The sequence below is a fragment of the Cupressus sempervirens genome, chromosome 8 (assembly GCF_028749045.1).
Source record: "Cupressus sempervirens isolate cs-2001-9-10 chromosome 8, ASM2874904v1, whole genome shotgun sequence".
Taxonomy (NCBI): domain Eukaryota; kingdom Viridiplantae; phylum Streptophyta; class Pinopsida; order Cupressales; family Cupressaceae; genus Cupressus; species Cupressus sempervirens.
The window spans coordinates 512,427,396-512,452,272 of record NC_143125.1 but is presented as its reverse complement, the minus strand read 5'-3'; positions in this window follow the sequence as shown (position 1 = coordinate 512,452,272).

Below are 24,877 nucleotides of genomic sequence, written 5' to 3'. Positions count from 1 at the left end.
TTAGATATTGAAGATATCAACACAATCAGAAAGGTTTTTGTATTTGTACCTTTTTGTATAAAGACTATACTATTGTATATGCATGTTTGTTTAGTGGGCTCAACATGCTACTTTTGTAATTGAAGTACCAACTCCTAAGGACAAATTAGATATTGAAGATATCAACACAATCAGAAAGGTTTTTGTATTTGTACCTTTTTGTATAAAGACTATACTATTGTATATGCATGTTTGTTTAGTGGGCTCAACATGCTACTTTTGTAATTGAAGTACCAACTCCTAATAGGGTCAATATCTTTCACAAGATACTTTTAATTAGTGGATCATTTTGTGGTTATCATCCACACTAAGGTTTTCCCTTGGCTAGGGTTTCCCTAGTTAACAAATAATGGTGTTATGACTTGCATTGTATTATGGTTATGTTTATTTTTCAATTTAATCACTTATGCATGCTTATGGATTATTAATAATATCCATAGTTGGGTGAAAGTTTGTGGAACACTGATTTACCTCCTCCCCCTCTCAGTATTTCCTGTTTTTAACAATTGGTATGAAAGAATAGTTACCCAAAAGAGGCCTAACAACTTGAGTAGGATCTCTATGAATATGTATTAGTTACAAAAGAACCTAGAGGAATATCTCAAGGGACTTGATGTAGTAACAAAAGAAAGAGATAATCTAAAGATCAAACTTAAATATGCATAAGATTCCATTTGGAAGTTGAAGGATCATATTGAATCAACTGAATCCAAGAAGAAAGAGCCAAATGATCAGATCAAGGATAGTGATAGAGTTTCTAAGCTTAAGAAGGAGAATGTGATGTAGAAGCATCCTAGGTTGACGTGTTATCCTGCTAATTTGTGTTCATTTTCCCAATTGTTACCGAGTTTCAGTTATTACTGAGTTGCAACAATTGCTAAGTGCCAATAATTTTGTAGTTTAAGCCGAGTTGAGGTTATCCCACGTTATGTTAACACTTGAGTTAGCATGTTATCCCATCTCACTCTACAATGTGTGTCAAGTTCCACAGTGTGCGTTGAGCTATTCTTCATGTGTCGAGTTATCTAGTGTATGCCAAGTGATCTTTTGTGTGCTGAGTTTTCTTGTTGATGCCGAGCGTCAGCATTTTGGACGTGTTTTTTGCATTTTTGGTGTGAGAGAACTTGCGGGATTTATTTTGATCACAACATTTATGATAGGATCTTTTTTTGGGATGTGTCTAGAACATTGTTGGGTTAGCCTTTCTATTATGTAATGTTATACAATTTTTTGTAGGCCATTTTGGTGAGTTTAAATAGGATGTTTAGGCTTAGAGTTAGGAGAGATTTGAGAGAGTTTAGAGCAGAACTAGGAGGTTTGGAATGTTTGTGACATATGTGTCTGCAAGTGTGAATTTGAAGCTAGATCTTAGATCTTGAATGTATTTTGTATCTGGCTGTAACCTAGAAGGCCTTATAGTTGGGCATGTATGCTGACCATTTAATGAATCAATAAAAGAATATTGTTCTCTCTCTATAGTGTTGTTCTCTGTGTATTCACTTCTATTGTGTTAACTCTGCAAAGTTGGTTTGGATTGTTGGGTGTGCCTTTGGCCCTAGTTATTCTTTCCCTCCATGCGTCAAGTGGTATTAGAGCTTGAGGTTCATTTTTGTGAAGATTGGATCGTGTAGAACCCTTATTCAAATTTGGTTGTAGGGTGGTAGATCTATGGATTTGAACTATAACTTGTAGAGGGTTACGATCTTGTAGGAACCTAGTTTGTAAAGATGGTTCATGGCAGAGGAAATGCCAATAATGTCATGCTAGATGCATTGAGACATATTACAGCTAGACTAGATGTTCTAGAGACAACTTAGAGGAGAGGAGCACATCTTGAGGATGTGAGTGATGATGAAGTGGTAGCACCAAACCCTAATCTAGAACTGAAAGAAGATCAAGATGAGGAAAGATAGCTGAGAGTATTGTCTAGGGCACATTCAAAGCATGATGTTGTTCCTTATGATGGAAATTGGACACCAATGTTGTGTTGGATTGAATCTCTGATATGGAGAAGTTTTTTGACTATGAAAACACTCTTGATAATAGGAAGGTGAAGATTATAGTTATTAGGTTGAAAGGTCATGCTTCACTGTGGTGGGAGCATTTATAATTTGATAGACAAAGGAGAGGAAAAAAAAAAAATTAGAACTTGGGTGAAAATGGTGAACAATGTGAAGAAAAAATTCCTTTCTGCTAATTACCAAGTTAGCTTATTGAGAAAGATGCAAAATCTAAGACAAAAAGACATGACCGTAAAAGAGTATACTGAGGAATTATATAGATTGGACATCAGATCTAGACATGTGGATGATGATGTTGAGAAAATTGCAAGATGAAATAAGTTTTGTGAAGTAGGAAAGTGTGGAAGAAGCATATCAATATGCCTTAAAAGCTGAGGAGATCTAAATGGATTGAGATCTAGAATTAAAGATGAAATAAGTTTTGTGAAGTAGGAAAGTGTGGAAGAAGCATATCAATATGCCTTAAAAGCTGAGGAGATCTTGATAAAGAAGCATGAACAAAGACAAAGAGGTAGAGGTGGTAGATTTTAGAGAGGCAGAGGTAGATCTTATGGTGAAGGTGACAGATCTTACAGCAAGATAAAGGCGAATTTGAATGGAGGAATGATGACAAAAACAAGACTGAGTGGAAAGGTGGTAGTTCATACCAAGGAGGTACTGGTTCTTTCTGAGGAAGAGGTAATTCTAATCCTAGAGGTGGTTTTTGTGGTAATTTTTTTAGATGTGGTAAAGAAGGGCATAGATCTTTTGAATGTAGATCTTCTAAAAGTGGGAAAAATAATAGAAATGTTGTGATTTAAGGAGACATTGAGAGTTCACTGAGTCGACCTAAGGATAGAGAAAATTTGATGGTGAGGAGAACCTTATGTAATAAGGGAAGTGATGATGAACCTTTCCTTAGAAGAAGTCTTTTCAAGACAAGATCTAAGATGGCTAGAAAATGCTACAAGGTGATCATTGATACTGGAATTTCTACAAATTTTTCATTAGAAGAGTTGGTTACAAAGTTGTAGTTCCAAAGGCTGAAGCATCCTAAACCCTATCATGTTTCATGGATCAAAGATGAGCATAAGATATTGATAAGTGAGCAATGTGTTGTGAAGTTCAAAATTGGACATTACTTTGATGAAGTGTTGTGTGATATTATGCCTATGGATTATTGTCATATTTTGTTTGGTAGACCTTGGAAATATGATAGATATGTTGTACATAATGGAAGATTGAATCAATATACTCTTTAGATGAATGGAAAGAAGAAAATATTGTTGCCTTTGATTGAAGGACCAGATGAGGTTAATTGTACCACAGTAAAAGTTTGCATGGTTAATGGAAAACAATTTGAGAAAGAACTGAAGAAGAATCAAGTATGTTTTTCCATAATTCCTAGAGGATTGAGTTTGGGTAGTGATGGTCGAGTGACAACATAAGTTGGTAATGACCTAGTGACAATAGACAATGTAGCCGAGTACTAGAAGAAATTATAGAATTACTAAATGAGTATAAGGATATTATTGTTGAGGATATTCCTAATGGTTTACCACTAGTGAGAAGTACAAGTCATTGTATGGATATGATTCCTGGAGCTAGTTTGTTGAACAAAGCACCATATAGATTAACACCTACAAAGAATGAAGAACTTAACAGACAAGTGCATGAATTGCTGCAAAAGGGATTAATTAGATAAAGTTTGAGTCCATGTGTTGTACTTACTGTATTAGCACCTAAGAAGAATGGAGAATGGAGAATGTGTGCTAATTCTAGAGCTATTAATAAGATCACAATGAAATATAGGTTTCTTATGCCAAGGATGAATGGCATAATGGATTGTTTGAGTGGAGCAAAGTATTTTACCAAAATTGATTTGAAGAGTGGCTATCATCAGATCAAAATCAGAGAAGGTGATGAATGGAAGACTTCTTTCAAGAAAAAATATGGTTTGTATTAATGGTTGGTTATTCTTTTTGGTTTGACTAAAGCACCTAGTACTTTCATGAGGTTGATGAATGAAATTCTAAAAAAAAATTCTAGGTAAGTTTGTGATTGTTTATTTGGATGATATTCTAATATTTAGTAAGACCAAGGAAGAATATCTTGAGCATGTTAGACAAGTATTGCAGATGTTGAAAGAGGAGAAGTTGATGATTAATATGAAAAAGTGTTCTTTCATGCAAAAGGAGATCATGTATTTGGGTTTTGTGATTTCAGCTAATGGTTTGAGAATGGATCCAGAGAAGGTTAAATCAATCTTGGAATGGCCTACACCTGAGAATGTGGGTGAGGTAAGATCATTTCATGGTTTGGCTAGTTTTTACAGGAAGTTTATGAAGAATTTTAGTGTTTTTTGTAATGCTATGAATGAGACAATAAGAGGAGATAAAAGGAACTCAAGTGGACACATGGAGCTGATAAGAGTTTTGAGACTTTGAAACAAAAAGTTGCTAAGTTACACGTATTGGCTTTGCCTAATTTCAATAAGGTATTTCAAGTTAAATGTGATGCAAGTGGTAGTGCAATAGGAGTTGTATTAAGTTAAGAAGGTAAACCTATTGCTTTCTTTAGTGAGAAATTAAATGATGCTAAAAGAAAGTATTCTGTGTATGATCAAGAGTTTTATGCTATTTTTCAAGCATTAAAGAAGTGGAGACATTATTTGATTCCTAAGGAGTTTGTGTTGTATACTGATCATAAAGCTTTACAGTTCTTGGGAAGTCAACATAAATTGAATACAAAACATATGAAGTGGGTTGAGTATTTGTAGAGTTTTACATTTGTGATTAAGCATAAAAGTGGAGTTACTAACAAAGTTGCTGATGCATTGAGCAGAAGTCATTCTTTTTTGACTGAGATGAAGGTTGAAGTTCTTGGTTTTGATGAAATGAAAGAGTTGTATGGTATTGATCTTGATTTTTCCAAAGCATGGAGAAAGTGCAAAGCACTAAATCTGACATATCACATCAATAAGTATGATGAATATTTCATTCAAAAAGGTATGTTGTTCAAAGGTATTCAGTTGTGTATTCCTAGAAGTTCTATGAGGTTGAATCTGATTAAAGAAAAGCATAGTGGTGGATTGATTGGACATTTTGGAATTGATAAGACATTGAGTTTGCTGAAGGAGAAGTATTATTGGCCAAAAATGTATAAAGATGCTCATAAATTTGTGAAGAGTTGCGGAGTTTATCAAGTTGCAAAAGGAGTAAGTTAGAATACTAGATTGTATACACCTATTTTTATTCCTAAGAAACCTTGGGGTGATATTAGTATGGATTTTATTCTCAGATTGCCTAAAATAGCAAAGGGGTATGATTTTATATTCATTGTTGTGGATAGATTTTTTAAAATGACTCATTTTATACCATGTAAGAAGACATCAAATGTTGAGCATGTTGCTGAACTTTTCTTCCAAGAGATTGTGAGATTGCATGGATTACCAAGAAGTATTATTTCTGATAGAGATAGTAAGTTTGTTGGAAGAAGATGGGTATTGAGTTGAAATTTAGTTCTACATTCCATCCACAAACTAATGGATAGATAGAGGTTGTGAATAGAAGCTTAGGTAATTTTTTGAGATGCTTAATTGGAGATGAAACATATAACTGGAAGATGGTATTGGCACAAGTTGAGTTTGCATATAATACTTTTGTGAATAGGAGTACATGGAAGACATCTTTTGAGATTATTACTGGAATGAAGCCTAGAGGAAAATTATATTTAAGAGATTTTGCTGGTGAAGAGAAGAGAAGTGTTGCAAGCGAAGAATTTTTTGATTTAAAGAAAATCTTTGCATAGGAAAGTAAAACTAAATTTGGAACAAGGTAATCAGCAATACAGGGAGAATGCTCATAAGTTGGAACATTTAGAGAATGTTGAGAATGACATTTACAGAAAGGCAGATTTTTGGTTGGAACATACAGTAAGATAAAGATGAAGAAGTTTGGACCTTGTAAGATCTTGAAAAAGTTTGACAGTAGAAATGCTTATGAAGTTGAGTTACTTGATGACATGGATATATCTCCTATATTCAATATTGTTGATCTATATAAGTATCACGAGTCAAATGATGAAGTTTTTGTACCTGATGACTATCCTAAGAAGTAGATTGAAGAGGTTGAATAGATATTAGATTAGAGAGTTGGTAAAAGCACAAGAGGAAAAGAGTACTTTGAATATATGGTGAAGTGGAAAAATAGACTAGTTGAAGATGCTACATGGATTTCTTAATCTGAGTTAGATTCAGCTCAAGTTGTGACACTTGCATGATTCAAGAGAATGATTTTTTTCTACCTTGGTTGTTTGATGTAGGAGCATCCTGAGTTGACATGTTATCCTACTCATTTGTGTTCATTCTATCAGTTGTTACCAAGTTCCAGTCATTTCCAACTTGCAGCAATTGTCGAGTGCTAGTAATTCTATAGTTTAAGCCAAGTTGAGGTTATCCCATGTCATGTTAACACTCGGGTTAGCATGTTATCTCATCTCACTCTACAGTGTGTGCCAAGTTCCATAGTGTGTGTCGAGTTATTCTTCATGTGCCAAGTTATCCAGTGTATGCTAAGTGATCCTTCATGTGCTGAGTTTTTCTGTTGATGCCAATCATCAACATTTTGGACGTGTTTTCTACATTTTTGGTGCAAGCTAACTTGCGGGATTTATTTTGATCATGACATTTATGATAAGATATTTTCTTGGGATGTGTCTAGACCATTGTTGGGTAGCCTTTCTATTATGTAATTTGGGTGATTTTAGAGCAGAACTGGGAGGTTTGGAAAGTTTGTGACATATGTGTCCAGAAGTGCAAATTTGAAGTTGGATCTTAGATCTTGAATGTATTTTGTATCTGGTCATAACCTAGAAGGCCTTATAGCTTGGCATGTATGCTGATCATTTGATGAATCAATAAAAGAATATTGTTCTCTCTCTATAGTGTTATTCTCTTTGTGTGTTTGCTTTCATTGTGTTAACTCTGCAAGGTTAGTTTGGATTGTTGGGTGTGCCTTTGGCCCTAGTTATTCTTTCCCTCCTTGCGTTAGAATGATATTCTAAAGCATGAACTTGAGATCACTAATCTTTAGATTAGTTTGGTGGAAGATGAGAAGAAAAGTCAATCAAATTTGAGATCTAAGAATGTTGATATGAAATCCAAACTTACCAAGGTGAGATCTAAAATAAAGACTACAAAGCTACAATGTACAAAAATTGAGAAGTACAACACTATTGTGAAAGTGGAGCTTACACAAACTAAGTAACATCTTGAGAAGTTGTATTCCAAGACTGAGAAGCTTTATGATAAGATCATGGCACAAAGACTTAAAGGTGATATGACTATTATTGGCTACTATGAAGGAGAATAATCTAAATTTTTTGAAGTTACTGAGGAACTAGATCTAGTAAACCAACAATCTAAACAATAAGAAGATCTGAACAAGGAAGTACTTAATCAATATCAACAACCAAAAAAACCTAAGGAGGTGAAGAAACCATTTGATAGATTTTTTTCATGCAAAGAACTTGGTCATATGAAGGACTGCACAAGTAAGTATTCTAAACCTTTTTTGGTTATTGTTATAATTGTTTTCCTTATGGACATAGAGCTAATGAATGTAGGAAACCTAGATATAATAATAATGGAATGTATCAAAGTACTAACCCTACAACTAGTAGACCTATTGGAGCAACAAATATCATAATAAATGGAGTCATGTGTTATAATTGCAACAATTTTGGACATTTCTACGGATTGCAAATTACAGTCTCATCAATTTGGACCTAGGTATGGAAATAATGTGACAGCATGTCATATTTGCAACAATTTGGGACACACAACAAGATTTTGTAGAGTGAACACTATGAAAATACCCAATATGATATGACATAACATGAAGTATAGAAAGAAAAACACCACCATAAGAAGGAATGGAAATAGTAATAAAAGATAGAAAAAATTATAAAAGAGAAAGTGGAAAACTTCAATAAAACATTTGTTAAGGAAAATATACTTATAAGTACAAAAATATGGGTTGAAAAGGAAAATGACACCTCTAATGAGAAATTAAAATCAACTATAGTGGCCGATAAACTCTTGTCAATTTAAGCAATCAATTCATTGGAGGAAACATGGGATATCTCACCATAAATTCATTAGACCCTAAAATGGTGACATAAAGTTTTATGCATTTAGGAGGAGCATGGGAATGATGTCTAGAAGAAACAATTAACAATGCATAAAATTTTGAGGTCATATGTGAGCTTCAGAAAGAAATTCAATACACTAGTTACAATATCAAACCTTTTGAGTTTTGCACTTGCACAATTAATGAAAATCTAATTTGTGGTGAATAAAAGGACTTGAATTAAAGTCACAAGACAGTATTCAAGAATTTGGAACTGAGATAAATTTGTGGAGGATATTGAAGAGTGATTTGAAGGAGAATTGATGCTTTTGAGAAGAAAAATTCTGATGGTTTACGCTAAAGCCCTATATCTATGATTTCAAGGTATTAATCTACACTCTTGAGGCTCTATTGTGAAGTAATTTTAAAATTTTAAAATGGACCAGTCTTTTATTTCATGATATTATGGAAAAATCTAGGTATTAAGAGAACATCAATTGCACAATTGGGAGATGACCCTATTGGTGGATTCTCACAAATTCTAGATGTAGTGATTGTGGAGAATGTACAATCATACATCCACTGTAAGTTTGAAACCCTAGGAGATCCAAATATTTCTAATGAATGTGAGAAGGTTCACAAGAAAAACATGAGTATTAAAGATGAGTTCAACCTCTTAGGTCAACTCAAGATTGGACATTTCATATTCTGCCTTGAATTCAATAATAAGGAATGGGCTAGAGTAATCCTAAGTAGAATACATGAAAAAAAAATTTAGTTAGGAGATCAAGTAGTTGAGATTACAAGTGACCTAATTCATGAGGTAAAATGCCTAAGTAGCAAGGGAAAAATTCCTATCAATGAGAAGAATGTGAAGAAAATAATGCTAACAAACATTAAAACCAAATGGAATGGTTGAGACATGATTCTAAGCTTGATTGAACAAGATGATGTGGCATTTATAAGCAAAATCTAATCCTACAAGATGAGTTCAAGCTCTAGAAAGGATTAAGTCTTTTCAGGCTTCATTAATTCAACTTATAAAATGTGTGTTGAGAAAATTGAAGTCAATGTGTAAAATTCTAAAGCAACAACTCTTTTATAACTTAGATTGAATCAAGAAGAACAAGCATGCAACCTTTAGACTTGGATCTCTAATAACGTACCTATTCTTTCATGTCAATGAGATATTCCCAATCATGTTGGAGTCATAATGGAAATTGGACAAGAGTACAATAGAATTGGTGAGATACTTTTATAGGAAAACACCTGAAGACTATATGATTATGACTATAAATAGTTTCATAAGTTCATTTTTATCAGAGATAAAGGGAAGAGTAAGGATACAAAAGTATGTTGTAGAAAGATATAAGAAACATATATTCTTAATGGTTGAAACTAAAAAAAATGCATGAACTCAGTTGTACCTAGAGTAATTGTTTGTTGACCCTTTGGCTAAAATAATCAAGTATGCTACAAAACTATTAAAGATAGATGTAGGCGATGAAAGTTAAAAAATGGGGAGTAATAGAAGAGAGATTGGTTGTGGCATGACAATATCAAACATCCAAGGAAATAAAGAAATTAGTAGAGAAAGTTATGAAGAAAATTCTTAAGGAGACAAGGATGACAAAGAAGAGTACGTCAAAGAAAAAAAAACTATAGTAGAGATGAATAAAATAGGCCAAAATAACATATTGCTAGTGCAACCTTTTTTGTTGCACCTAGTAGTCCATCATCAATAGAACCTACCCTTGCAACACCTATCAGTGCAGAACCATCTTTTGAAGAAGTTGAACCACCGATTGAGAAAGAGGAAGATGTGACAATAATAATGAGATTAGTACACCCATAGGTTCAATAAGGTCTACAAGGACCTTACAATAAATAACTTTTGCACCTATTAAGAAAGAAAACTGAATAAATTTTCCCCAAGATATCAAAAAGGATTAAATAAATGGCCACTTGTCTAGGACCAAGAAAGAAACCAAAAGTAATGATAATTTATGTTGGAAGAAAGATAGTAGAGGAAAAACTAAAAGACAAAACACCAAAGAGAATGAGATGGAATATTAACCCACCTTAATCACAGCTACAACCACAACCATGGTGACAATAAGCAGAAAGCATTAAGAAGAAGAAAAAGAAGTGGAAGCCAAAAATTGGCAGAATGAACCAAATGATAATCAGAGATGGAAATCGTACTTAGGTAAACAAGTATTATGATTTATATGATCCTATGGAGAAGAGACAGTTCAAGAATATAGTGACAAGTTATATGAAAGATCTCAAGAAACATTTCATAGAAATACATGGTAATTAACATACCAAATGAGTTATGTGAAAGTGTAATGGCCCTCCTCAAATCTGCTCTCAAAAAATGCTGATGAAAGCTCAAGGAATTTCATCAAACAATTCACATGTAAGGGACGTATGACTGTTATAGTTTTTCAGCTGGCTTTAAATGACTCTTTTTTCAATTTGCATCAATGAGAATCTTGTGCTAGAAGACTCCAAATGGACTACACAATGGCCTAACATGAGTGTGCTACTAATTTTGACAATATTCAGTGCATAAATATGATCTAAGCATGAGAAATGAACACCTACAACCAACTGACATTTTTACAAATAGTTGGTATGCAACTAACTAGCTAATAAATAATGATATTGAATTGCTTAAATGACACCAGCAACTATTATCTTCTTAATTTGCAATGAAATTTCTAATACAATGCTCATGAAATATGGCCAAGACTTTTGGCATTTACATGGATTACAAAATGATAATGCTGGTATAATGCACACTTATAGCTGAAACTTATAACACCCTAAAAAGACAATACTAATAAAGGAACCTGGTTGTAGATGGTTGTAATAATTTTCTTCAATGCTGCCCCTTCTCCTTTGCTTTTCTGATTTTCTTTTTTGAACTCCTTTTTTGGATCTTCTTTTTGAACGGCTTTTTCAGACTGCTTTTTCGGTTTCGCTTTTTCGGGCTGCTTTTTCGTATTTGCTTTTTCGGACTGCTACCTTGTTGAATCTCAAGACCATATCTTTCAATGGCGTCAAAATTTCCAGCTTGAAGGTATTTCGTCCTTCAAACTATTGAGACATAATCACCAGAAAATTTTTCAATTTCTTTGATATTTTCAACCATACTTAAAAGAAGCTCTTCCATTTCTTTTATAGTCTTCTCATAAGGGCTCCATCCTTCGTTTTCTCAATGTGGGATAAAACATAATTCCCTTTATGTAACTTATGTCTCCAATGTGTTATAAAATAAAGGAGACTCTTTTAATTTAAATATTTCTTACAAACTATAGTCTATGCATTAATAAAGTTAAATATTTAAATTTAACTTTATAAAATAGCTTTATCAATGCAACAAATCTTATAAGTGATAAAAAAGTCTTCTTGTCGATTTTAAACAATTACCATTGACATACCATTGCCACTGGATGTCTTCCCATGCCCAAGATGACTTACTATAAATAGTAAGTATGCCCAGAGTTTCCTCAAAACCCCTCAGAAAGACCTGCAATTGAAACTATCTAGGCCAAATGGCCTCTAAGTCCCTTTAATATCCTGGTTAGCCTATGAGACTATGGGGAAATAGGCTAACGGAAACATCATGCTATGAATGCTAAAAAGGGGACATTACAGTCCGCCCTTCCCAAAATTGCTTGTCCCCAAGCAATGGTCAAACAACAACCCAATCAATCCACCTGGATCTCAAATGTAGTCATGAACTATACTGCTGTCAGTCAACATAGGATCCTGCAACAACCTCTAAAAATTAACCAAGAGGAATCCATAATCAAATTGGCAAATACAACTCACCCAAACTCCAAAGTCAGGAACCCATGAGAAAAAAGCTCTCAAAATATCAGAACCCAAGTAGAGTAGATAACCCAAACTACCAACATAGTAAATACCATCAACACATCCCACTAGCCTATGTGGAATGTACAATACAATTCCTCTACAACAATGAATACTCCTGCATGAAACTGCACCAAATACAGAGAATCTACACACTGCACACCTACTACAATTAACACAACTCTACAGATCACCGGTCACTGTCTCATAACCATAACACCCATGCACTGCTGATGGTGAATAGTCATTACATAGTAGATAGAAAAAATGAGAGCCCAGACCAAACCTGTTTTCCATCAACTCCTCAACACATGGATCAAAAGCAAATCGATGAACATATCCTACAATATAATGCCGGTAAAAAGAATCAATCCTAGTCAAAGACTCATCCTGCAGACGTGATACAACCAACTGTGACTGATCATCAGCTAAGTCAGAGGATGATATAGCCAAGAGTGCAGAATCAACAACAACATCACTAGTCTCTATGTGCTCCAAGTCAAACATATGCGCTCCAAGTCAAACATATCACAATGCTCAACTGCAGCACCCAACTTAGTTGAACCTGCCTCTAGTGGAAACAGACCAAATATGCCAATACTATGTCGTGGACAGATATATCCTCATCTCCACTACCTCTATCAACCTTGACCATGGACATCTGCGGATCACCAGACACCACGGTCCGTGATTGTACAGAATCTGGTAAAGGCTGAAGTCATTCTAACTCCATGGTCACCTTAGCTAAATGAAACTGTGACTACTTGAAAGCCAACTGTGTACTCTCAAGAAACTCAGAAGTCACCTCGAGCTACTGAGTAAGCTCACTCACCTCATCTTCCTTGACCAATAATGCATCATATGTTGTACTGCCCCACTCCATAAGATAATCTCTGTCGGCTACCAACTGCATATAATTCTATCTCAAAATCTGGATAGCCTCCCATAAGGTGTGGATCTCTATCAAAGAAATATAACTGCCTCCTTGCTCATCACTAGTAGGAGAACTCCATCCATAAACTACTAACAATTGATGAACACCATCAAAAAGCTCGCAAGCGATAGAAATGTCTCGCTCACCAACTCTCAACTGACTAGACACATGATTGTGCCGACTGGTTGAACTCCTATACTCTATTCCTAGTACATTGTCCAAAGGAGTAACCTTAGAATAGATATCATTTGTAATACTTAGATCTTGAGACTCTTTTGTAAACTCTATCATCTCTGAGAAATCATCAACATGTGACCTGACTGTAAAAGAAAACTGAGTCCCTTCTATATGCACTAACTCTCGAAATGAGCTCACCTCAAGACAAAGCTCGTCCACATGTCTCTCAGAATCCTGGAGAGCCAACTGAATACACACCAAGGAATTCTGAGTATCCTCTAGCTCATGAGAAAGCCAGTCAACCTCCTTCTCCTTCTTCTTCAATGCATCTAAATAAATCCCTGCAAGATTAAGGAGATGATTGCGATCTAAAAGTAGGTGTATGTAACTTACCTTCATTGCCTCCATGCCTTCCTTGATCTGTTGTAAGTTGTCACAAGAAGAACCTGTTGTGACTCCTTTCTATCTCTCCTACAATTGAATCATCCAAATGTGATTCTCAATCAATCCATGTATCCTGTCATGATGAGATAAAGTCGTGACAATATTCTTATCCCTTGTCTTCAGCTAGCTTGCCAAACCAAGTAAAGAGCTACTAGCCTCTATCTCATGTGAAGAAGCATCTAATTGTGCTTGATACTCATTTTCTGCAAAGTCCTAAATGCTCACTTGTTGATCAAATGTATTATCCTCAAACATGATAGTATCCTCAACTGTTGTAACTTCATCCAGCCTAATTGTATTGGAATCACTATCTGTGTCAATCACACAATCTGGTGTGCCTATGATATCACCTTCTGATGCTACTGGCTCAACCTACACAACATCTAACCTCTTCTTCCTGTGAAGATGATGCAGATAAACCATTACCTAAAGATGTGCTAATGTCTCCTTGTATCAAATCAGCATGTCTGTTAAACTCCTCATACAAGTTTTTGCCTGTCATAGGAAGGTACAATCCTTAGGCCTATCAAAATGTTTAATCAGTCTCTCCGTAAACTCCACATATGAGGTAATGTGTGCATGACCCATAGTGACCATACCATGATGCCACCACTCATGTGCTAACCCATCCAGGTGAATTGGTGCATATTTAATAGCTTCTTTCTTAGGCCTAGGGTTCAATTGAAAGTATTTGTCAAGCTTTTGAACCCAAGCTCTTGCTGTAGACTTCCCCGAGCCATCATAATATGGTAACTGAAGTTTCCCTACTTTCTTCTGTAGCTCATAGCTCTAGTTCCTGTCATGTCCACGTGGCATATGCTTCATCCGCACATCCATATACTCCCTAAAGGTAATTGCAGCAATAAAATTTGGACCTCCGGCTTCCCAATCTCTCCTCAGATGGTCTTGTATATTAGTGATCTGGGGCTCTGGTATATGCTGCTCTGGAGCTCTAGGAGGAAATGTGGGAATCATCGGCTGCGAACTCATTATCCTAGTATGCTGGGGTGCATGACCGAAATTGTTCCCAACTTGTTCGCCTCCATTATGTGTCCCATTCTGATTATTACCATTCTGATTATTTCCTCCACCCACATTAGCATTCAACCCCATTTGACGAGCCATCATCTGAATCATAAGCTCCAATCTCTGACTCTGTTCTTGTGCTCTCTACTCTGCTGATCACTGTCCCTGTGCTAAGGTGTCTAATAACTATAAGAATCTTTCCTTTCCTTGATCTAGACCGGCATTGTTGCCTCTGCCTAATCTTGTATTCCTGTCATCTCGATCATCCATATTGTTGACTTGATCCAAGAATACCTCCTATGTGTTTGTATGACTGGATTCTATGTCCACCTGCACAGATGAACTAGATTGTTCGCTTTGTAGGTTTGAAATCCTATTTTGTCTTGCTTGGGTATTGTAGAAATTATAAGGCCCCTATCGCATGCTCAAACATAAATGCTCTGATTTTAGTGTTTTTGACATTTCATCAAACACTTTCCCCTCTATCTGGCTGTTCCAAATTCCCTATAAGACCTCTACAGGATGGCAGGACTTATAGCTCTGATACTACTGTAATGACCCTCCTCAAATCTGCTCTCAAAAAATGCTGATGAAAGCTCAAGGAATTTCATCAAACAATTCACATGCAAGGGACGTATAACTGATATAGTTTTTCAACTGGCTTTAAATGACTCTTTTTTCAATTTGCATCAATGAGAATCTTGTGCTAGAAGACTCCAAATGGACTACATAATGGCCTAACATGAGTGTGCTACTAATTTTGACAATATTCGGTGCATATATATGATCTAAGCATGAGAAATGAACACCTACAGCCAACTGACATTTTTACAAATAGTTGGTATGCAACTAACTAGCTGATAAATAATGATATTGAATTGCTTAAATGATACCAGCAACTATTATCTTCTTAATTTGCAATGAAATTTCTAATACAATGCTCATGAAATATGGCCAAGACTTTTGGCATTTACATGGATTACAAAATGATAATGTTGGTATAATGCACACTTACAACTGAAACTTATAACACCCTAAAAAGGCAATACTAATAAAGGAACCTGGTTGTAGATGGTTGTAATAATTTTCTTCAATGTTGCCCCTTCTGCTTTGCTTTTCCGATTTGCTTTTTTGAACTGCTTTTTCGGATCTTCTTTTTGAACGGCTTTTGCGGACTGCTTTTTCAGGCTGCTTTTTTGGTTCCACTTTTTCAGGCTGCTTTTTCATATCTGCTTTTTCGGACTACTACCCTATTGAATCTCAAGACCATATCTTTCAATGGTGTCAAGATTTCCAGGTTGAAGGGATTTCGTCCTTCAAACTATTGAGACATAATCACCAGAAAATTTCCCAATTTCTTTGATATTTCCAACCATACTTAAAAGAAGCTCTTCCATTTCTTTTATAGTGTTCTCACAAGGGCTCCGTCCTTCATTTTCTCAATGTGCGATAAAACATAACTCCCTTTATGTAACTTATGTCTCCAATGTGTTATAAAATAAAGGAGACTCTTTTAATTTAAATATTTCCCACAAACTATAGTCTATGCATTAATAAAGTTAAATATTTAAATTTAACTTTATAAAATAGCTTATAACAAATCTTATTAGTGATAAACAAATCTTCTTGTCGATTTTAAACAATTACCATCAACGTACCGTTGCCACTGGATGTTCGCCCATGCCCAAGATGACTTACTATAAATAGTAAGTATGCCCAAAGTTGCCTCAAAACCCCTCAAAAAGACCTGCAACTGAAACTATCTATGCCAAATGGCCTCTAAGTCCCTTTAATGTCTTGGTTAGCCTACGAGACTGTTGGGAAATAGGCTAATGACAACATCATGCTATGAATGCTAGAAAGGCGACATTATAGAAAGGTTGAAGATAAGGGAAAAAAATAGCTAACAAAGAAGAGAAGAAAATAAGAGAAAATGCAATTCAAAAATTATGTACCTTAGATAGTGATGATCAAATGGAGGATATAAAGAAGAACTTGGAGCCCCTATTGAGAAAGTAAAAATGAAATACAAATAATGTGAGGCTTGTATGATGAAATAATCAAGGAGACATATAAGGCAATAGCAAAATTTATGATAGAGTCTACTCTAGCAACAGATGAACCACACGATGATACTGCAATGGATATAAAAAATGCACTAGAAGTAGATGATTACACCATGATGATAGGGGGAGACAAAATCACTATTAATACTAGTGAAGGCCCCTTTGCTAGTGCTAAAGTTGACCCCTCTACAAGACAAAAAGACCAAGAAGTTGGCAATTTGGAATTAGTCCATATTGTAGATTATACCAGCTCAAAAGAAGAGAATATCAAGAGAAAAGAAGATTCTACACTTGTGCATAGACATATAACACCTATAGAGTTACCTTTATTACCTACTCCAGTGAGTGCAAAGTTTGACTACATAGAAAACTAGTCAAACATTATTGAAGAAACCACAAAGAAAACCATTTCTTTGAAGAAGAAACAAAAAGAAGAAGGAAAGAAAGTAGAAGAACAAATAGAGAAAGAAGAAGAAAAGAAAGAGGAAGACCAAGAGAAAGAACAAGATAATCAAATGGATATTCAACTATCTCATCCACCTAAAAGTCAAGCACCACATAAGAGGAAATAAAAACAACAATTGTGCAAACACTTGCTAAGGAAATTGAGCCTACATAAACTAGTATCTCAAGATTCCCTCTTGAAGCATTGATCATTGATTTTCCACAAGATGTTACCAAAATGTCTGAGGGTAACATGGATATTCAGAGATATCTACAAGTAACAACATTTTGACTGGAGAAAATTGTAGAAAAATCAAGAAAGATGAGTAAAAGTGCATTGGGCACACTTGATAAAATGACAAAAAAATAGGAAGATATTCCTCAAGTACAAATTGATGAGTCAAATATAGAGAATAGAGTGGAAAAGACAATGGTTGAATTTGATAATATATTTTCCATATTAATAGAAGTTGCAACAACAAAAGCTCAAGGTACTCATGCTGCTAACTTGTTTAGCACTGTTTGCACCAATATTACTAGTGACTTATCACTTCTTGACACTTGTATCAAGGTATTAAGAATATTTCTACAAGATGGTAAAGATTTCTATGGTAAATTTACTGTGTAATTTGAGTATACAAAAGATATTGAGAATGAGATCAAGGAAAAGGAAGCAAGTTTGAAGAGCATTGTGGATGAATTACAAAATTCAATTGCACATATGAAAAATCTGAAATCAAGAATCAACAATATTCATGATGGGCTGAGATTACTTGAGTTAAGAAAGAAGATGAGTGTATAGATATAATGGATTCATTTACTACATTTGTTTATTCTAATATTAATGGAGTAAATTAGCATCCTATGGCTTATATGCACTAATCAACATATCAAAAGCAATCAAGGATACATGGGACAAAGAATTCACCAGCTTCAAGAGGAACTTTGAAGAGAGCATGGAACTAATTAACAATTAGAAACCTTGATGAAGGAGAAGGTAACACTATTTTAATATGCATATAGGTTTTGACTCGCCTTTCCATTGATGTCAAAGGGGGAGAGAATTGAGGAAAATTATAAAACTATTATGTATACTTTATTGTAAGGAGTTATAAGTACGATAAAGTATAGTGAAAGGGGGAGTAATGTATAATTGTAAAATGTAAACATGATAAATATATAAATGATCCACATTTTGCAAATTTTATTTGGCCATATGAAAAAATTCACAAGTTTTGAAAATTTGAATATTTTGGGGACTTGGCCAATTTTTCCACATGTTGCCATCGATACCAATGGAGGATATTGTTGAAAATTTGTCTAGGAGGATATGAAAGGGTAATATAGGGTTCTCATTTATGGAAAACAATGAACAACTATATATTTTTTATTTAGCACAAATTAATGGAAGCACCAGAGGTTATGTGTAATTCAGGGAAGGAAGGAAATGTTGTAATAAGCATGTGGTTAAGAGTGTTTAAAAAAAATTGTTGTACAAACAAAGTTATGTCAAGTTTTTTAGGTAGAAGTTATACAGGCAAAACATAAAAGATAACATAGTAAAGGGATTTTGGTTAAGAGATTATTTTGGTTTACCAAAAAAATGACTTAACAAGGTTGGGATGATACCATAGATGTTAACCCCTCACTTAGAAAAATGTAATTCAAAATATTTAACAAGGTATCAAGCAATAAGGCATACATGATGAAAGAATTCCATATAAAGGAAGAACTTAAAAAAAAAATTGTTTCATTGTAATGTAATGTTAGAATGTTGTGATGCACACTATGTATGGCCAGTATTGGTGCAAACTTGATGATAGTATGGTATTGTACAATTGTATAATCCATTTTTTGAAGAGAGATACAAAGAAAAAATTAGATATTGAAGATATCAACATAGTCAGAAAGGTTTTTGTATAAATATTTTACTATTATATATGCATGTTTGAGTAGTGGGCTCAGCTTTCTACTTTTGTAATTATAATACTAAATCTTAATAGGATTAAGGCTTCTAACAAGGTCTAGTCCTATAAAAAAGACATACACACCATATAGGTGTAATAGAATTCTAATAGGGTCAATATCTTTCACAAGATACTTTTGACTAATAGATCGTTTTGTGTGTACCATCCCCAATGGGGTTTGCAAGGAAACTTGCAACAAAGAATATAACTATTTCCACATAACCTATAACAGATCTAAAATAAATATGTACTTAAAATCCACATGCAAGAGAATAGACAACATACTCACTAAAATTGTGACACAAGATATACCCTGGGAAACCCTCATCGAAGGAAAAACCCAACCTCCAAAAAGCATCCATCACCATGTATTATTCAGTAAAAACATCATTGCAATACAACCATGGAAGCCTTCAAAGTCATAGCCACAACCAAATAATCCATGTGAACAAGCATGAATCCACACATCCCATGCCATGCTTCCAACCTTAACAAATGCTCCCTCGACTAACCTATCAAGCTCTGTCCTACTCAATTCTTTCCCATTTTCCTTTCTATCTTCTCACTCCAACAACTACCCTTGTGGCTGCTTATATAGTAGCAAGTTCCACAAAACCATCAAGTGGTATTATATAAACCATGTGCTAAAACTATGTGCTACCTAACTCCTTGGCCCCACATTTAATATTAGAAATTTAATTCTTTTCTCCAATAGTAAATAATTACATGAAATATTATCACAATGTTACAATACAACTCATCAAGTATATCCCATGGGAACCTTTACATGCTGCATGTCCATATTACATAATAAAATAAAAAATACAATACAAAACAAATATTATGAAATGTGTGCAACACCCATAATCTCAATGATCTCCCACTTGTTGTATACATTGCATGCCACATAAATGAACAAGGGAACAATCCCTACTAGCACATCCACCATCATGGATCAAAGTACACCATGTTGTCCATCCTAGTACCCGCAACAAAATCAAAGTATCTAGCATCTCAAACATGAATGATCTCACCTCCTATTATGCCACTACCACCAAATATACATAGAAGCCATCCAAAGAGAAAACCACCCAACTTGTCACATTAGAAGATCATAAAATCTTGTATCAACTGAAATGCCAAGCACAAAAACCTAATCCAAAGGTAATCACATGTATCTATAGTTGTCAAAATATCCATAGTTGAAATAATACCCACAACAAGTGCCAGCCCATCCAACTATCCATACCTCCAAAGGTATACTAAGTGAATCTCACATCATCAACATATCCAATCTGTAACTTGCAATCACAAGCCTCAAGATAAATACCTACCACATATGTATCAAGAAGCTCCTACTACAAAAGATAATGTCAAATCTATAACCAATCCACTCAAAACATCTCAAAGAAGTGAATCCATGTAGTCTCAAAAACATCCAGAATACATAAATCAATAACCTACAAGAACAACTCTCAAAAAAATAATCCAATAGTCTCCCAATCTCTCCACAACCAACAAAGGAAAAATATAAAAGAATAACCATGTCATCTCTCACATGACAGATATGAGAAAAAACCAGTGATCATAATCTCCAACCAATCTCAAATCCAATGTAAGTAAAACTGAACATCCAGGAAGATAACCAAGACCAAAGAGAAACCATGCAAATCATAACCTATATCATGTCCTTCTACACACACCTTTAGATGTAAATTGTGCAAGTATGATCTCCTCCATAAAACCCCAACCAAGAAGCCACAACACCCAAATCATACCATATAACTAATCATGGATGTAAGCCTCCCACAAGAAGATTAAACTCATAAACCATTCCTAACTCAAGGAATAACTATTCCTAAACCAAGGAATATGCCCAATATAAAACCATCTCCCAAACTCAACTAGCATAATAAAAAAAATGCAAATGGAGATAACCAATGCTAAACCATCTCTCAAATGAACCCTCTAAAACTAACTCATGTACTGTAGCTCAAGATCCATATCCATGAAAGACAAGCATAAGCATAATGCACCTGAGAGAAACAATGGGCTATACCTCTCAAGTAGAAAACCACTGATTAGACCATGAGTAGGAAATGAGAATCCTCATCAAGATATCTAAGTCTCCAACCAAAACTCATCTAAGAACAATCTCCTTTCAAGTCCATATAAGGTGAATGCCCCTCAGACTTCTTGCTGAAACCATCAACCATCCCAACAAATACTTCTCTAATCCAAGAGAAATTAGCATCACCACCATCTCTAAGTATCCATGAGCACCTATAACCAATCAATCCATGCCAACTCTAGATACAACATAGCAACATCGTGAAGTATCCAACTTATGATCAATGTACTCAATACCAAGAAACTAAACCAAGATCAATGTCAAAGTTGCAACCATGGCCTCAAGAACATAAACATGAAAACATGATCTAACCATCTCAACCAAAAGAGAAAACATGCTCCATATGAACATATCATAACATATCAAAACTCTAAACATGTATCAAGAGTATGCCATGACATAATAATGAAACCATTCTAACACCAAGGATAATATATCAAATGAAAGCATAAACCACACCTTTATCAAGAACCTCATTAGTCCTCAAGATACAACCATCTCCACACACCATGAAGAAAACCATTTCTACATACCATGAAGAACCATCTCCACACACCATGAAGATAACTAAGTGCACCATGAAAATGTCACAGACACTTTTGCAGCAACAAGATCTAAGACAAACCTCTAACATCTGCAAGCACTCAATAAATATATCAATGCCAACAACTCCCACTCAACCGTAGTACCAAGTCACCTATGGAATCATAAAATCCATCTTCGACATGAAGATCCTCTAGGTCTAAACACACAACCAAAGTGTCAATACCAAGTGAAACCAGGATCTCCAAACCAAGAAGATACAAACCTAACTAGGAAATAATCCTACACTATCAACCCATCACTGCCACAAGCTCCCACTAAACCATGTATCCAGGCTATCCATGAAATCATGATGAAAAACCATCCTCTAACCATGAGAATCAACCAAGGCATCAAACCATCAAAGAAATCAAAGTGCACATCGTGAGCTCTTCAAAAGAAACCAAACAACCATGATCCTCAACCAAGAAGATATACCATCGTAACCAAATTAGTAATCCAAACCAATAAACATCAAGGATGTACCTATATGTCCAAACATATTATGCCAAAATCCATGGAACCATGATCACATCCATGAACGAAGAAACTAACTTTCAATGTTTTCAATTTGTCAACATAAAATAGTCAACCACAATCCTCTACCATGACTGTACCTAGTAACAACATCTCATCCTTTCTACATGAAGAAAAATTAGCAAATCATGTGACTTAAGGCATAGACAACCTAAATCAAAGCCAACAATTTGAATATGCACCAATAATGAAAGATCAATGGGCAAAGACAACCCATAACCAAGCTATAAATGCAACCTATAAGTATAGACCACTTACTGTCATGCCCAAAAATATGGGCAGAAACACATACAATTTTCTTTTTAGAAGCAATAACTAAATTTACTAAGTTTGATAAGTTTAAATTAGTTTAATCACATGCACATAGCAAAACAATCAATACCATTTCTCCTAATAGTGTCTTGACAATCTCATAAAAGTTTTACAACCAATTGGTATGAATAGATCGTTAAAGCTGAGCATTCATCATTACCTTACTTTAAAACAAATATACAATTGTCATCTACCTTGCAATAACCCTTGCAAAATTAAACTTATAATTCATTCTAGGTTAATCCAATTATTTGCTTAACATTTAAAGTCTATACTAAACTTTCAAAATAAAACTAATTATTTCTCTAAAGGTAAATACTAACATATTTAATTAATCTAATATAACAACATTTATTAAAATCCAGGCTAATATTATAGAATCAATATAATTAATTAAATCATAAACAATAATTCTACATTATTTTAAATCAATTCATCCTCTTTATACTTACCCCATAATTAACATAATACCAAACAATAATCATATAAATCTTAAGTTAAACCAAATAAAACAACCAATAACAAAGCTAATTAATTTTCAAATGAAATCTAACACTATTATAAATCTAACATTAATTATCCAAATAACATATACGAAAAACCCTTTAACTAAATAATTTTTTTTATATGAATAACAACATATCCTAACAAACATCTTAACTAGAACTAACTATCTCCAAGGACTTAATAGCTAAAAAATAAATAAATACTAATTAATTAATATAAAAATAAAATAAATTATTAAAATATGATACTAACTAAAAATTTAACTCAGCTATACTAATTTCCTTCTTTCCTAAACATTCTAATCTATCCTTAACCTTAAACAACCCTTAACTCCCCCTTTTCACCTAAAGTGCTTAATTTAATTAAGCTTTGAATGTACTAACTATAATTTAAAACAAAACTATTAGAAATGATAAAATATTTAAAACATATTAAACTAACTAACTTACACTAAATTTTAAACTATAACTAAACTAAACACTATAAACTAACAACTTAAAACTTAAACTAATCTAAACTAACTCTAACTAAATCTTAAACTAAAATTAAATATAAACTAACTACAAAACAAAAATGTAAATCTAAAAAAAAAAAATCAATTAAATTATCACTAAACTAATATCTAAAAACTTTATTAATATTAACTACAAAAAAGGCAAAACAATCCTATACTATCCCAAACCTAGCACTAACTTCCCACCCAACCCACATCACATCTCCCCCCAAATCCCATGTGCAGATCCCTAAGACTGACGCTTTCCAAGCGCTTACCAAGGAAGCTTGGCTCTCTGCCCCAAACCCACCAGCGCTGACCACACTCAAGTGTGATGTAGCGTCCAAGTAAAGGAAATAGTAGAAGGCATTAAAACAAATACCCTCCCTTTACAAAACATTCACAATAAATGCCAAATCCTAGGATTTGCTAAGCTGCGAATTCCTATGGTCTTTGGGTGCCTCCCAAAACTCTTCACATGGACCAATGTCTATCTCATGTGAATCCTTATGTAGGTCTGACCAAGGTACAAGAGGGCAGCTTTTACATCAAGCGATTGGAAGATAGAGGATAACAACTGAAATATTTTTTAAAACATTACTGACTTTCCATTTAATACAAGTTTGACTTGCTTATTGTGCCCAAAATTTGAAAGGAGAGGAGTGAACGTGATGTCATGAGGTGGCCAAAAGTTTTGGCATTAAACTCATCGACTCAGTTTTAAACACCATTGCCATTCAAACTGGCCCCTGAGATACATAGGATTAAATGTATAAAGTAAAGTTGGTAAGTAGAGATATTAGTTTGTATATATATATATATATATATATATATATAGATTTATTGGTTTACTTTATTTAAATATTCAAAGCACATTTATATATATTTTATTTATGGATATTAAAGATTCTCCTTAGATTCTCTATCTCAAGGGGAGAATTTAAATTTGCTCCCCATACAAAAACCAGAGAGTTTTTGCTCTCTTGGAACATTTTTTTTTTGTCTTATTTTTTTAAAGAATAGATTTTGGAGTTGATTTATTAAGCAAGAGGGGTTATATTTTTTTTGGCAAAATAATTCTAATAGGACTTGTTACAAACTAAACAAACCATAAATTTGAATATCCATTTTAACCACAATGCAAGAATTGTTTTGTTTCCAATAATCACAAAAACTGCACCTACGTTCATAACATAATCTTT